The sequence below is a fragment of the Nycticebus coucang genome, chromosome 23 (assembly GCF_027406575.1).
Source record: "Nycticebus coucang isolate mNycCou1 chromosome 23, mNycCou1.pri, whole genome shotgun sequence".
NCBI lineage: Eukaryota > Metazoa > Chordata > Mammalia > Primates > Lorisidae > Nycticebus > Nycticebus coucang.
Genome location: NC_069802.1, coordinates 2,928,633 through 2,945,881, shown reverse-complemented (window position 1 = coordinate 2,945,881; position 17,249 = coordinate 2,928,633). Strand labels below are relative to the sequence as shown.

Sequence of the window (17,249 nt, the reverse complement as noted above, 5' to 3'; positions counted from 1 at the left end):
AAAAGTCCCAAACAACAAGTTCTGGTGTGGATGCTGGGAGAAAGGTACCCTCACACACATTGGTGGGACTGCAGACTGGCACACCCTCCCTGGTAAGTAGCATGGAGACAGCTCGAAGAACTAAAAGGAGACCTACCATTTGGTCCAGCAATCCCACTACCAGGTATTTGCCCAAATTTAAAAAAGAAAATTTTATCAAAAAGACACTTGCACTCGAATGTTTACCACAGCACAATTCACAATTACAAAGATTTGGAAATAACCCAAGTGCCATCAATCAAGAGAGGATTAATAAAATGCGGCATATGTACACCACGAGTGCTTCACAGTCACATAAAACATGAGATCTAGTGTATTCCGTAGCAACTAGGATGGAACTAGAGACCATTCTTCTAAGTGAAGTATTGCGAGAATGGAAAAACAGACCCCACGTGCACTCAGGAGTAAGCTGGAACTAGTTGATCTATACTCATGTGCACATAGGGAAGTAAAACTCAACAGGAATCCTGTAGGTGGGAGGGGGACAAGGGGCTGGTTAAGTAACACTTAGCAGGCACGAGGCACACATGCTGCATGAAGGGTACACTTGTAACTTTGACTTAAAATGTACAAAAGCAAATTATATAACCACAACCTCAGTAATATTCTGAAAAATTAAAAAAAGGTAGAGATCTCTTGATGCTTGATGAGATCCATGTGATTATCTCTATTTGAGGCTTTACAATTATTTATTTAAAAAGCAAAGAATTAAAGGGAAAAAAAGCATTGGATTTTGCATTGGGTGAGGATCTTAGATTCTCACCAAATGGAAAAAGTCGTCTTTTCATCATCCCTAAAGGATGACCTATGAGTTTCTTTTTGAAACACTCCTACTGATGGAGAACTTGTCAGTTTTCAAATAGCTGAATGCTTGTCTCTTGTTATTTGATCTTTGGCCCTTGTTCTGCCTTTCATTGTGACATATATCATAGTTATTCTCTCAAGACATAAGTCCCTCTCACCTCGCACCCACCAAATTAAAGACACTGTTGGGTTTTTTTCTCTTGTTTTTCATCTGTTTCCGGTTCTTCTGATTGTCTCCCTGGGTGGCCCACGTGGTGGTAAAGGGTCCACCCGGGATGCCTTCTAGTTTGTTAAGGTCCCTGTGAAAAGGTGGCACCTGCAACTGGACACTTGCCTATTGTGGTTTGGTGGGCTGTGAATTCAGTGGAGTGATCACTTCCGTACCGGAACACTACCTGTCTACTAGTCCCATCTAAGTTGGCCTTTACTCACCTGTTTTATTAGCTGTATCACACTGCTGACTGAAGGAACTCAGGAGGTCTGTAGCGTACAATTCACTACAGTGCCACGGACATACAAATAAATAATGGTAGAGGTGAGGGATGCCCATTCGAACTCTCCTTGCCTGTACTTTGCCCAATATTTTAGCCTCCAAGTAGACAAGAAATCCTTCCATAAGTAGTTGGAAGGGACTGTGTAAACAAATGTCAGTTAGAGGGCATGGGTGTTGGGGGTGGGAGGGCATGGCAATGCCCCTCCAAAAGATATGTCCACATCTTAGCCTCAGAACCTCTAACTATGACCTTACTGGAAAAATGATCTTTAAGATGTCATTAAGAGACCTGGTGCAGTGGCTCACCCCTGTAATCCTAGCACTCTGAGAGCCTGAGGCAGGTGGACTACTTCAAGAACCAGCCTAAGTAAGAGCAAGACCCCATCTCTACTAAAAATAGAAAAAGTAGCCCTCATTGTAGCAGGTACCTGAAATCCCAGGTACTCAAGAGGTTGAGGCAAGAGGATTACTTGAGCCCAAGAGTTTGATGCTGCTGTGAGCTATGATGATGCCACGGCACTCTAACCAGGGCGACAGAGTGAGAGGCTGTCTCAGAAAAAAAAAAATAAAATAAATATATATATATATATATATACACACACACAATTAAGTTTAGAATCTTGAGATGAGATGACCCTGGATTATCTGAGTAGGCCCTAAACCCATGGCAGGATCCTCATAAGAGACACTACAAGGGACAAGACACAAAGACTGAGGACAGGTGACGTGAGACAGAGGCAGAGATTGGAACCAGGCGGCCACAAGCCAGGGACGTCTGGAACCGCTGGAAACTGGAGAGGCGAGGGACGACTCTCCCAAGCCCTGGAGGGAGCACTGTCCTCCTGCCACTTGATTCCAAACTTCCGTCCTCCAGAACTGTGACAACAAATCTGAGTTGTTATAAGCCGCCGGGTTGACGGTAAGTTGTTATGGGAGCCCTAAGAAATTAACACATCGGGGGCTATGTATTTCCAGGGGTATTCCCTCAGGAATGGGATGAATAGTACCAAGGATCCATCCTAACACTTCTCTGTGTGGCTTAGAAATATGGAAAATAGTTTGAGGCTGGCCGGGCACAAGTTGCTCACATCTGTAATCCCAGCACTCTGGGAGGCCGAGGTGGGTGGATCTCTTGAGCTCAGGAGTTGGAGACCAGTCTGAGCATGAGTGAGAGCCTGTCTCTACTAAAAATAGAAAAATAAGCTGGGCATTGTTGTGGGCGCCTATAGTCCTGGCTACTTAGGAAGCTGAGGCAGGAGGATCTCTTCAGCCCAAGAGTTGAGGTTGCTGTGAACTACGAGGATGCCGTGGCACTCAGCACTCAATGCCAGGGCTACAGAGTGAGGCTCTATCTCAAAAAATAGACAAAAAATAGTTTGAGGTGGCTGCCATATTCTTAGGAATAGCAGCTTTGCCCTAGTATAAAAATACAATAATTTCCTTCTAATCTATTAATAAGTTAGGACAAAGAGATGACTGCCAGACCAAATTTGCAAGGGCCTCAAGGGAGGAAAAGGCCACAGATAGAGTGGCTGGGTATGAGTGTGTGTGCGTGCGTTGTGAAAGACATTCGGAAGTATGATCACGGCACTGAACAGGCGTTTGCAAACACAGGTGACTCAGGTGTTAATGTGAGTGTGTAGAAGCCCAAACACGCAGGCTCTGTTCACAACAGGCCCCGTGACTGACGGCGCAGTCATAAGCAAGCTATGTGAATCATCTCTGCAGACAGCGAGGACATAGTTAGACCTCACCATCATGCATGTGCTGCTGTGCCAAGAGGCTATTAAGGAAAATGCTTGGAGCATTTGCACTCTACGCCGGTGAAGTCTCCTGCGTGCCTGTGACAAACGCATTCAACACAAGACACAAATGTGAGTCACCTGGAAACACTGGTGGAATTTAAGTCCACACATTCCAAGTCACAAATCAGTGATGTTAACAACACGGCCCCAGTTAATTGGGACAGGAGCCACTACCGCTGTTAAAAATGTACTAGTCCACCCCCCGCATCAAGGAACGTGGCTGCCTAGGGCAGGGAGAAATTCTCTTAGAACAGGCAGAGGAAGAAGGGGGACAGGAAGAGAATAGGAATAAAGGGGTGATGGAAAATCTGCAGGTCTCAGTGGGCGAGGCCACGGCCTCTACCTTCCACCAGAAGCAGGAATTCCTTTCCCCCTCCTTTTTAGGCTATCAAATAAAAAAACATAGTTCCTACTACTCAATGTGCAGTTTGCTGTGCACGATGACATGCTGGGGACTTCTGTGCGTGTTTTCATCTAATCTCAAAAATAGTCCTATGAGATCATCAGTGTTCTGATCTTCATTCTACAGATGAATGTACGCGCTGCTGAAGAGACACAAATCCTTTCTCATTCACTTCTTGGTCCATTCACTCGTCCATCAAATGTACGCCAGACACTAAATACACCCCAGATGACCACTCACCATGGCAAGGAACTCAGCACCCCCAAACTCAGGTACTAAATACACCCCCAGATGACCACTCACCATGGCAAGGAACTCAGCACCCCCAAACTCAGGCACCAAATACACCTCCAGATGACCACCTTCCACAGCAAGGAACTCAGTACCCCCAAACTCAGGCACTAAACACACCCTAGATGACCACCTTCCACAGCAAGGAACTCAGCACCCCCAAACTCAGGCACTAAATACACCTCCAGATGACCACCTTCCATGGCAAGGAACTCAGCGCCCCCAAACTCAGGCACTAAACACACCCTAGATGACCACCTTCCACAGCAAGGAACTCAGCACCCCCAAACTCAGGCACTAAAAACACCCCAGATGACCACCTTCCACAGCAAGGAACTCAGCGCCCTCAAACTCTCATTCATAGAAAGTTCTTCCTCGTACTGATCCGAAGTACATCGCTGTGGGGTCCACGTGTCACCCAGGACAACATGAGGAGGAAATGGTAAATACAGGAAGCTGATGGGAGAAGACAACCAGCATTTCCTATTCCTGAGCTCAGCTCAGAGCTGTTTCTCACACTTCTATGTTTTTTTTTCATGGTTTTCATGTCAACCCTATTCTTTGGGCACAGTAGATAGATGGTAATCTCACTAGCCCAGGGAAAGGGGTGCAGTCTTCCATCCACATAGTCATGAAAAGCCCTTGCTACTTTGGAGGCCTGTTCACAGGACAATAAATTTTCAACCCACACAAAAGCAAGCGTATATAACGCCAGCAGGTAAATACGGGACTAATTACATGCCACCAGGAAGCCGCGGTGCTGAGGCCGCGAGGGGGACACGTTTCAAAGCTCCCTTCCTGACAGCACCTACTCATGGCCTTCCATGTCGTCAAAATCCTAGCAGAGCCTATGCTCTCCACTTCAAGTGAAGAGGTCCTGGCTAAGGTCATGGGGACGCAGAGACAAAGCCAGGAATCACTGCTCCAGGAGAATCCACTGTTTGCTCACATCACTGACACCCACCACCCACAGTCTGCAAAAGACCAAGCATTTCAATTGGCAGCCCCCCTACCCTGGACCGCCAAGAGAAACAAGATAATCTTTGTTAAGGTATTTCCCTCTTATGCCTTTGGGGCTCTTTCCAGAAACCTGTTGTGCTCAGAGCCTTTGGCCCTCAACTTACTACTGTTTCCATCGTTGTTACATCCAGACTGTAGCATGACCTGAGAAATCTAACTCGTAACCAACATAATAGTTAGAGCACCCAGCAGAAAGGACTCCCTGCCAAGGCAGATTATAGCCAATGACAACAGGACATTTCCCCCGAAGGCCTGTGAAGAACCACACTTTGTGGGTCTGTTTCAGGATCAGAAATATGAAATATGAAAAAGTGACAGAAGTGGACTGCAACTCCTAAAAGCTTTGCCCAGGAGGCCGACATGGACCAATCTGCCCAGCTTGCTTGATGACAGCTATAAGCATCCTCCCGCCTCCTGCCTGTGTTCCTTCTCTGAACTGTTACCGCTGAAGTTAATTACTTACAATTAATTAAAATAACAAGAACTATCACGGTCCCTAACAATTGCAATCACATATGATCTTTATCTTCGTGAGTTCAGACTATCCCTTCCAAGTAACCGGGGAAATTCCTTCAGGAGGGATTTATCCTTAATTTGGTCCAACTAAGCACCAGTCACTCGAAGCTGGTACATGTCAGTTACCTCATTCACTTCTAAAGACTACATTACATTGTAGGGATTATCATCTCCCATTTTACTGATGAAGACACTGACAGTCAGAGAAGCTAAGTAACTTGCTCAAGGATGTCAGTGGGGTGGATTCCACATTTTCCCAGCAGGCCTATGTGCACTTGAACCAGAAGACAAAATGACTACAAGAACCTGGGGCAGGATTCATGGGCAAATAATCCAAAGACCAACCGCATTCTACCTAATCTGGCTATGAATTCCAGTCTCTGGCATTTTTTTCTTCTTTTTTATACTTGGGATAATAGTGTCCACAGCTTTTGTTCCTTTGATAGCCAGACACGCTGACACTTGGTGATGAAATGATGTATTTAATCATAAATTAAGTACTGAGAAAGGAACTCATCAATCACAGTAAACCAGAAGGAATGCAACCTTCAAAGGAGGTTTAGATACATTTTTAATTCAGAAGATTCAGGATATAGGTGATCTTTCTCTTTTTGCTGACAAAGCTCTGAATCAAGCTTTGGGTAAGGGACACACAGTGGCCTCCCCTCAAACTCACGAGCTTGGGGAAAAATAACAGACACAAAGGTCATCCAAAGGAGAACAATACAAACCTCCAAGGACAGACAGAAATCGGCAACAGGAGTCATGCAGAGTGTTAGTGGCGAGAGCAATGGTCCAAGGCAAAAATGTTCTCAGCTTCTTTCAATTTATACTTTTGGAGAATTTACATGTACTTTGAATTTCTAGGTGGATGAACAGAAACACAATTCCTAACAGTTTATTCCCTGGCAAACATAATTTGTTAACTTAAATATCAGAAAAACAGCTGATGAAGGACTCGAGAATAAAGGGTCTGACAGATTTATTTCTCTCAGTTTTCCAGCTCATTCCAGTAGGGAGTTGGGTTTGGAAATGGTTTCTTTCCTTTTTCTAACAACAAAATGCAGGTATAGAGTATGATGATTGGATTGTCAGGAACAGAGGTAGTACAGGCTGTGTACTACCAGAACTAAGAAAACAGGAGAGATTTGTACTATCGGAACTAAGAAAACAAAAATGGATCCTACAGGTAACATTACTTTAAACGTCAGGTCCTGGCAGAACAATTTTCTCAATACATTTGCTACTAAAAAAGAGACAAAAAGTGGAAGAGTTCCCAGAAATTAAAAATCAGAACTGTTGTTACATTCTTGTGGCATTGAGGAAATAATCTTTTCTTCAACCAAAGGTCAGCGGGCAGCCAGTCTGGGTCTAAATGTAAACAATTCTAATCCAGGCTGTAAGGGAGTATGAAGAGAAGTGTTCAGCAAAGACAATGGTAGAGACTCCTCAGAGAAGGGAGAGGAAAAGTGGAGTAGAGGGCTTCTGTACAGGACAACTGAATTTACCCGCCTGAGGAACTGATTTTCAGGGGAAAACAAACAAGCAAAGAAATAAATCTAGGGCTGTCTTACAGGTTTAGCTTGAAATTGCCTCTGGGGAAATGAATGCAGAAAGTTTGGCAAAATAAGGCAGAAAAGGCAAAAATAAGACAACTTTGAATTCACTCTGGCCTCCCAGCCCCCATTAAACGGGCTGAACAGGTCTGTGCCTTTGAACTAAGTTTAAAAGAAACTCCTCTTCAAGGTTAAAAAAAAAAAAAAGATTAATTCAGAAGATAAACGGAACTGGATTAATGATTAGGAAAAACAAAAAGGATTACATATCTGGCCTGGAAGAACTTTCCTGCACAACCAAAATGTCAAAGGCACCCTCTGGGGCAGCAGCCAGGGCTGAGCTCACATTTTTCATTCCAATTCTGTTCAGGTTCCTCAGTAGCCTGTGGTCTAAATGCCAAGAGGGAAAAATGGAGGGTTTCAACTCACCTTTCTGAGTGTGTATGTCTAGGGCTTTCAAAGCAGCAGCGAGCGGGCAGCTCTCATCCCCGTGGGTGAACTCAGCAGCTCCGTGGGCCGCCTGAGTTGTGGCTCAACTTCGGTGCACAGGTGCCTGGAGGAAGCAGGACGGCATTGGTCAGTCCAGAGCAGGAAATGGGTGACATCACGGAAGCCTGCACACAGAAAGCATTGCCAGGACCTCGGAGATTGAAACAGTCAGTAGGTACCGCCCACTTGTCATTTACCTGAACCTGCAAGCAGGTAGGTGGAGTTGTCTGTAGACAAATGAATCAGTTACAGCAATTTGCCAAATGGAATTTACTTTCTTCCCTGAGTACAGCACGTGTCCAGGCCCGTGTACAGATGTGGATTTAAATGCCTGATTGTTTTCCAGACAACCCCCTCCCCAATGCTGCATATAAAGGAGTTAAAAGGGAAGTTTAAGACGTCAAAATAGGCAGTAATTTAGCGTGCAGAAAAAGGAAGAGTGTGAACACTGCGTAGAAATATCACAGAATGATCCCAAAGCCTTTTTGCGCTTCTCTCTTCCAATATTGACACATTAGGTGATGTTTCAAATTCATTTTTTAAAAATATAAATATGAGGCTGGGCATGGGAGCTAATGCCTGTAATCCTAGCACTTTAGAAGGCTGGGGCAGGAGGATTGTTTGAGGCTGGCAGTTGAAGATGAGCTGTGCAAAACGAAGTGAGACCTTATTTTCACAAAAAATAAATAAAATAGCCAGATGTGGTGGCGCACGCCTGTAGTCCCAGCTACTCAAGCCCAGGACTTCAGGGCTGCAGTGAGCTACGACTATGCCAGTGCCCTCCAGCCCGGCGACAGTTAGATCCAGTCTCAAAAGTCTAAATATGGCATTTGTTAGCACTCGTGAAAAGTCGTTTTCAAACACCTTTCCCCATGCCTGTCCTTTCAGTCCCAGCATTTTAATTCCATACTTAGGAATTTGCCAGACTGCAGTGCTTCCTACCTTGGCTAGCTTGGCGGTTAGAGTCATACGGTAGTTATAGATCACGGCAGGTTTGCAATTAGGAGCAATTTAAATGATTCAGATTTGAATGACCATACACTAATAAGGCGATGCTGTCTGCTGTCAGAGCCAGGAAGGAGGAGTCAGAGTTATTTCTGTCCCTAACTTGGTGTGTGACCCTGGGCAAGTCACCGGCTGCCCCAGCTCTCCCAGCAGCACGGAGCAGGCAGTTGGCAGGTGTCACAGCGCCTGCTAAGCCCGTTGGCATCCCCGGAGGAGCGCTGTCAACAGCTCCCCTCATGCTCCTGAAACGCTGTGCGTCCCCATGACCAGCGCCCGGCGCCCGCCAACAATTTGCTCGCTCTCTGGAATGCTGGATTCTTCCTCCCCGGGGAATGGCCGGCTTGCTAGCGCCGAGATCTTATGTTTCCCCCTTTTAGGGAGTGAATGTTGAAATTCCGGTTTTCTGCCTATCTGGAGTCTTGTCCCCTCGCCCCTTCTCCCGAGATCGGGGCGCCCGGGTCCACACGTCCCGACACCGCGTTAGACAGAGGTTTGCGGGTGGCTGGGTCATTCAGTCTCCCGCAGAGCACGCGGGAGGCGAGGGAGAGAGACCCCGGCCGGGTGCGGGGTGCGGGTGCGGGGCGCGGGGCGGCTCCGGGCGTTTCCCCCCGGGGCGCGGCTCGGCTCCTGGCCGCCCTGGACAGCCCCGGACACCCCCCAGCCAAACCTCCGAGAGCGGGAAGCTGCAAGGGGCGCGGGCGCTAGCGACGTTTTTACCCAACAGAAACAGAGGCGGATGGGGTTAGTCCCTCATTTTGGAAAAGAAACAAAACAAAAGGCCAAGGCAGTAACACCTTTTACGCTCTGGTGTTTCGGGGGAAAGCTTCAAGCCACCAGTTTGACACCTAACTGGGGCATCGCCCAAACAAAGGCGTCTCCTTTGCGGAGACAGGGCATCCCCCACCGAGCGCCGGGCGAGAGTCGCTCCTCCGACCTGACGAAGGTTCTAGAAGGCCACGCCCCCGTCGCTGGCCGCCCCCCGCGCGGCGTCAGTCACGCCCCCTGTGGCTGAGCCGGGTCTGGGGTGGCAGCGCGAGTCGCAGTCAGGTTCACGGCCCGGATCGCGTGGACGGTGACGGGGGCGAATTTGCAGGAGCTGATGGTGCGTGAAGCTTCGCTGAGAGTCCTCACCGCCTTCTGCCTGGGGCTGATGAATTAGAAAGAAAAGGAAGAAGGAACAGCGAGAAGGAGAGTTCATCTGGCAGGTACGGTGCAGAAAGGAAGAGAAAAACGATTCCGCACCAGCCGCCATCTCAAGCGGCATCTTTCTGGCGCTTCCGGATTTAGAACAATCTTCAAAGGTTAACAAAACATATGGACTTCTTTTGCTACTAGGACTATACTATAAGGGACAATGATATGTCTAAATATTAGAGGAAAGATGAAAATATCTCGCGGCAGCCCTGAGGGTTAGGTGCCCGTTTGCCTTCGACACCTGGGAAAACCCAGACACGGAGGGCCTAAGAAGCTGCCTAGGAACAGCTCGACCAGCAAGTGGCGGGGCCAGCACCGTTTGTAACCAGGGCCCGATTTTAACCACTGGAAAGAAAGCGGGGAAGGTTCTCATTTCATGCTCACTGGGCAGCGTCCTGATGCCAATTCAGATCCTTACCTACCCATTCTTCAAAAGCAAGTGCCTTGCAGTGGAAGTCCTGGGGAATGTACTTCTGATATAGAATGTCTCCATTTATAAATTAAGTAGTAATCCGGTTTATACAGTGAGTATATATGTATAAAATATATATATTCATTTATACATATATGTATGGAAAAACACACCAGGAAATCTATCACCCCTGGATAATATTTGAAAACATCTATTGGGGGCCTATCAAAACTCCAAGAAGAAAGATTAGCTTTTTGGGGGATAGAGTCCCACTTTGTCACCTGGTTAGAGGGCCGTGGGGTCATAGCTCACAGCAACCTCAAACTCTTGGGCTCAAGTGATGCTGCTACCTCAGCCTCCTGAGTAGATGGGACTACAGTCACCTGGCACAATGCCTGGGTAATATTTTTCTATTAATAAAGATGGTCTTGAACTCCTCAGCTCAAGAAGTTCGTCTACCTCTGTCTCCCCCTGAAGTGCTAGGATTGCAGGCCTGAGCCACCATGCCCAGCCTCAAAGAAAGACTAGCTTGATGGGTCTCCTGAGATGCCCTATTGTAACTCTGTGACATCTTTTTAGGGTCATTTCTCTTGATAAAATATATAATTTCAGGAGTCTTTCCCTTTAAAATCTTATCAGAATGGCCATAAGAACTTTGTATAACTGGATGACATGAGACAATATAAAATTAAGTTTCATTACAAACACTGTCGAGCTGAATTGTTTAGACCAGGGTCAGCAAATACTAGACACACACTGCTCCCTTCCCTCCTCCCTTACCATTCTCAGGGTCATTGCTGAAGGACAACGGTGCTCTTGAACTCAGAAGGAATTGAGGAATCTTGAAGATACAATTCCAGGCACCCTAGCAGTTGGTAGGAACCCCCAAGATCAAACCATTTTCTACCTCTAGTTTGACAGCAAGTGAGAGAACTGATCAGGAAGGGAAAGGATTGGTGTTGGCTGGTGCCACTGAGGAAGATTTCATGAAGAAAGGAGCACGAACTGGACCTTGAAGTATTCAGAAACATGGTGAGGAAGGACAAACCATTCCAGGCGGGGCAGCAGCATGGGTGGAGGCAGGAATGACCACAGCCTGTGTGTGTTAGGGAGAAACGGGTGGTGGGGCAGGAAAGGAATGTGAGACAAGGAAATGTCACCCTGCTGGGCTGAAGAGGGTCAGGCCAAAGCTAAATTTGGATGAGTAACAATATAAAGAGCATCCAGGGCTGACCGCTTCATATGTCTTCACTGGCTACTTTTCTCATGGTGATTAAACAGGTTAAAAAACAAAAAAAGAAGAAGAAGAAACTCAGTATCTTGGGCATGGGGTAATTTCTTAGGAGTGACTGTGTCTTTGGTGACTGTGAGTTCACCTTCTGGGACATGCTGGTCCGGCTACTGTCTGATCTTCCTTCTCGTTAGCAGCTAGCCTTCTTGCAGTTGATACATCCTGGAAACTTCATTTTCTGGAGAGGCAGGTGGAATGCATTAGCAAGTTCTCTGAACTCAAGGTTGGGCCTGTGTTACTTATCCAGCCAGCTAACTCCGGCTTTTTGATTAGTTTGAATTCTTTTATGTATCTTGACAGGGAAATCTAAGGGAGGAAGGAGGTCTGTTTTCAAAGCTCTTTACTTTTAGATCACCACAATGAAGGTTGGCATTCTCAAGGATTCCTCCTGGCAATGAACCTGTGCTGAGATCATGCCTGTGACTGGTGTGTTTCTTTGCCCCTGTTTTGCTTCCTTTTTATTTTTTTTTCAATTTCCTCACAGCACATTTGTAGAGTTGTTGAAGCTGACTGAATGCCACAACAAAAGTGAACATGTTCTGCCTCATTTTAATAAAAGACATCTCTAGAAAGGCCTCTTTAGCTTAATGATTTCTGACGGTATTTAACGTTATGAGATAGAATTGCTCTACTCATGCCATCATACGGCTCTTAATTTTTTTTTAAACTAGTTCAGCTCCAAATATTTCATTGGCTAATTATAAGTGCTTTGCATAATACAAAGAAACAGATCCCAGAAGGGCAATTATGGGAAATAATAGTGATAGTCACAGTCCTCGGCTGACATGACGTATGCTCTGTAGTTTCGTGCATGTGGAAGTGATTCCATTTCTCTCACAAACTCACAACCCGCATGTTGCCTGGTTTGCAGACAAGCTTCTGGGGTGCCCTATAGACCTGCAGTTTAGCAGAAGATATTTCTCTGGTTTGTGTGCTTTTGGGGTGAGAGGGAATGACTATCTTAAGGAAATTAGAATTAAATCTGTAATTGAGGATGGCACACATTTTGTAAGGTTAGTACAGCACACTCTTTATTAGTAGGAAAAGAAAAAGACTTCATTGCCATTTCTATAATAGTTACAAGGCTGGGGCTGGGTGTGGTGGCTCATACCTGTAATCCTAGCATACTGGAAGGCTGAGATTGGCACATTGCTTGAGCTCAGGAGTTCAAGACCAGCCTGAGCAAGTGTGAGACTCCTGTCTCTAAAAATAGTGGGCATTGTGGTAGGCGCCTGTGGTCCCAGCCACTAGGGAGGCTGAGACAAGCGGATCACCTGAGCCCAAGAGTTTGAGGTTGCTGTGAGCTATGACACCACAGCACTCTACCCAGGGCAACAAAGTGAGACTCTGTCTCAAAAATAAAACAAATAGTCACGAGGCCTATATCTTATGACAATTATAAATATTTTTGTATTTATGTGATCCCCATTCTTTCATAAATATGGTGGGTTCTTCTCACTCAATCTGGGGGCAGTGGTGGTTGTGTTTGAAGGTTGCCGTGTCTTTGTTTCTTTCACGGTGCCTTCATACGTGATGATTTCAATTGACCCTGCTCCATATATTAAGAAATGTAGTTGGGATTTGAAATGTCTCTTGTTAACTCTGACCTTATCCTGAAGGCTTCCACTTCCTTGGAGATGACCCCTATGGCATCCTTGACCTCCCCAATTACGATGACAATGACATTTGCCTCTACCACTCTTGAGCCACCCAATCTCAAGATAAAGACCCCTTGGATCTTGTTGTCACCCCAAAATATCCCATCTCAAAAAAAATCTGAGCATGCAACTTTCTGCTGTCCATTCTTACTCATTCAGGTTTCCGATTCCTCACTTGGACTTTACCTTCCCTTCTGAATTGATGGTGCTGTCTGGTTCCTGGACTCTCAGAGACTGCCCGAGAGTATCTGTTCTTTGCTGTTTTCATTCACATCAGGCCTGTCTAGCCCAGAACCCGCTTCCTTGCCAGCATCCTCAACTTCACCTGCGGGGAAACCATGTTTCCAGGCTTCTCTGTGCCTGCAAGCTTGGGGGTCAGTGCCACAGTCTCTGTCCGCTGTCAGTGGTGGCTGTGCATGGCCTCTCCTTGGCCATCTCTGGATCACCGTTCCTGGTCAGTACCTCTTCCTGTCCCCTCAGCTCCTTTGCCTTGCCTGGCCTGTGAGGCTGCCTCTCCACTCTCATCCACACCTCCTGATCCTTCCTATGCACAGAATGCCCTTGCCCCCAGCCGCTGTGCTCTCGTCACACTGTGTTAGTGGAGTGCACTTCCCTCACCTCCTTTCCACAGGTAACCGGTTTCCTCAGCACACCCTCACTGTGCTCCGCCCACTATTCACTCTGCCCCTGGGAGTCGCTGACTGGGCAGGTGGGAACCAGCTCCGTTTTGCATCTCTCTTTTCTGTCTGGGGAGGAGCCAGAGCTTCCTGCTGTGGCTTCATGCGCTGAGTTTTTCTGGGGCAGTCTGGGGGCTGCTGTGCCCACATCTGCCATGCCCAGGTCTGCCAGCTCTGCTTTCCTCATTACAGGTTTGTTTTCCAGTTTAGCCATTAGCATTTCAAAGGTGAAATTTTTGCCTCTATAATCACTCTTCTTAAATTTTCTCAAATTATCCCAAACCTAGGTGGTAAAAAGGGGTGCTACTCATTGGGGTTTCTCTTGGATGCCCCTAGTCCCTGACTGTGGTTCCCTCAATGCCCAGGCCCTCTCACTTCCAGGCTCTCAGCCACCCAGCCCCATATGCACATTCACTGCACCTTGACCACTGCCCAGGCGGGCGCTGTGCTCCTTACTCGTGTTGAGGTACTGAGTCCTGGCAGAAATCCCAGGAGCTAACTGTGCTTAGCAGGTGAAGAAACTCAGTCTCTGAGAGGGAAAGTAACTTGTGCCTGCTAGTCACCTGCAGACCTGATGCTCAGTCGCTGGCTGTCAGGTGTGCTCTTCCGCTTTCATCCTGAGAAACTCCTGCGAACAACTCTGTCTTCAGAACTCCGCTCAAAGCCCCCTTCAGGGAACCTCCCCACCTTCCCCGGGCAGACATTGGAGCCTGTTCTGTGCGCTCTGCTTCAGCAGTTATTGCACAGATTGTAATTTTTAAAAGACTGTCTCCTCTCTACACTGAAAAGTGAGGAGCATGACTTTTCATATAACCTCAGGACTTAGCCTAGTGCCTGGAGAAAACATAGAGGCTTTTGGGAAATATTAGTTAAAAGAGCTAAAGATGAATATGAGACAAGGGAAGGCGTGAAGGGACAGAGGAACTTAACATATTGTTAAGTTAACCTTGAGTCATCTCTTCCTTTTCTCAAGAGTCAAGGCCTGTATGTTTTGGCAACGGAGCTAACCTGATCACATTTAATTTTCACAATAATGGGTAATAATCTAGACACTAATTCATTCACCTATTTGTACAACAAATTTATTATGCACCTTTGATAGGCTAGTGCATGTCAAAAATGAAAGGAATCTCTGCCTTTAAGGAACTAAAATCAATTGGGAGCAGAGTCAGTACAAAATGGAAATTGCCTTAACTGAGGGTGTCACAGATGCGGTTACATGAGAAGCAGCTGGCTTGTTTCTTCTGATTTAAAGGCTCTGACTTGTTGGGAAGAACTTGCCAGAATTCAAAAAGCCGACACTGAGTGCAGGGCTGCTTGACGACAGACCACTAATCTCCCAGCCCTACACAGCCTTGCTTTGGCCCTTGGTCTTGAAGGATCAACAAAGAAGGGGGCTCCTGGGAACCAGGACCTAAGTGTGCTTCCTGACGCATGTGTGGCACCCAGACAACCCAAGCCTCCTGTGGTTTTGCAGTTTGCACCAGTGTAGGGACAGCTGCTCTGAATGGGTAGAAAGACAAGTTGTGTCTCAAGTAGGTCTCAGTTTCATGTCCACTGTCAGGGCTGGATAGGAAGAACTTGAAAAAGATCTGTGCTCCGCAGATGATAGTAATATCGTGTAGATGCATTTAAATTCCCTTAAGAGAGAGTTGGCAGTACAGTTAACTTTGTTTATAAAGATTTCACCACCACCCCAACATCATAAGCTTTTTAAAGTGTTATGTAATTTCAATCCCTTTTAATCCTATTTTTGTATATTCAGTCCTCAGTGGATGAGAACAAATTACTATTTTCCTCACATCAACCCTCCATCGTCTTGCTGTTTCTTATGCTGTCTGGAGTACTCAGTCTATGCCTCAGAGCCCAAAGTCTTCAAACTTTTTTGTAAGGGGGTTGAAAATTCATAATAACTAGCTAGTAACAAAAAGTGACTTGAGGACACATACACACACCCAACGTCCCGATGGGGAATGCAATGAAAGAAGCAAAAGCAATAGGGGGATTTATTGCTGGTCCATTCGGGTGCGACAAGCACAGGGGAAGCCAACTTTCTTGGTGGGGAAGTGTTTTCTTTCCCATGAACTTTTGCTTCCAAGAAAAGGCATGTCCTCAAAAACTGGGATTATGGTCAAGGAGCCCATCCCTTTAGTTCTCCTAAGTCCAAGAACACAAGAATATCATGAAAACCACTTCCCTTGAGTGGGGAGATAGGCTTTTGTCCAGATTCCAACTAACAGGGTCTCAGGCTTTCCTCAAACCACAAAATGTGAGGATATCCCTTTTTAACTTGAACATGAACTGGAAGGGGTGACGTCTCTTCTTAGCTCATCTTAGAGCTGAGTTCCTCATGGGCACCTGTCATAAGTCTGTGATGAAGGGCTTGCAGCAAATAGGTTAGACTTCCAGTAACCTTCAAGGTGCAGTGAAGTGGGGGTGGGCGGCATGAGTCCAGGTGGTTGGAGGGCAGGGTGGCCAGGTCTGCTGTGGTCACTCTCAGGGTCTGTGTGGAAGCTGAACTTCTAGTCCAAAGTTTAGCTGAGCGCTGAGTATTAAATACTTTCCCTACTGTTCTTCTTTGCCCATTATTAGAGTGTGGGGAGTCCCCCCTCACTGAGAAGCTCAGTTAGTACTGGATTGGAGATGTTGGCTTCAACTGCAATCAAGGGACCAAAGTACAGGAGGGAGAGCAAGAGGTTTGTGTTTTGTATTCCAGTGTATGCAGCTCAGTCCAGTGAACATGCATGGGGGGTTAGGAGGTAGGAGTAGTGTTAGGAACCAGTCCACATAACAGAGGCCCCAGATCTCCAGGTTCCCTGTTTGTGAGTCTTAATTCAAGTCTCTGTCAATCTCAGTGCCAGCCATCAGCCCACGGTGGCCAGACTGGTCCTTCCAGTTGTACCTGTCCCCCTCAGGTGGCATGTCCACCCCTCTCCCACTTTCACTGAGTCTGCCTAGGAGGTAGACTGGAGCAATACAGTGATATCTTGTCTCTAAAGAAAAGAAAAGTCCTGTTTGCCCTCCCTGGCCTGGGCCCTGTGGACCGGCCCAAGTGCACCACAGAGTCACGGCGCTCAGGCAGCAAATCAGTCGGCCCTGGTACTGCTCGTTGGTTGTGGGACAAATACTGAAGTGACTAAAAGTATTAAAAGAGAATACACCGTGAACCTCTATGGCAGCAAATTTGAAAACTGGAATAAACACTGGAAAAGAAGAGGTGAAACTATCTATTTTTGCAGAATATATGATTATAAACCTAGAAAACCCAAAGGGATCTAGTAAAAATTTCCTAGAATTAAGAATTGAATTTGGTAAAGTAGATGGATTCAACAACATGCAAAAACATTATTAGGTTTTTTCTACTTTAGAAATGATAATAGGAATGGAAACATTTTATTAAAATAGTGAAAAACAAACCCCTATGAAATGCTTAGATCTAACTTAAAAAAGAGAAATAAATAACAAGGTTTATACTAAAATAGGTAAAAGGAGAAGTGAAGAAATGGAAAGATGGACCATGTTCATTCTTGGATGGGAAATTCAGTGCACTCTAGATATTAAATTCCCCAAATATTTTGTGTATCTGTGTATTTATT

The 17,249-nt window shown here is 46.2% G+C and overlaps 1 protein-coding gene across 2 annotated transcripts in view; it reads right to left on the bottom strand.

Moving 5' to 3' along the window:
- The window catches only part of LNX1 (ligand of numb-protein X 1), a 189,827-nt gene that overhangs the window by 134,571 nt on the left and 38,007 nt on the right, over window positions 1-17,249 (bottom strand). Inside the window, exon 2 of one of the 2 annotated variants that reach the window (XM_053578038.1) lies at window positions 7,357-7,541. The gene's annotated coding sequence lies outside the window, so the exon portion shown is untranslated. The remainder of the gene's footprint in view (window positions 1-7,356; window positions 7,542-17,249) is intronic. The other variant, XM_053578039.1, reaches the window with a different exon arrangement.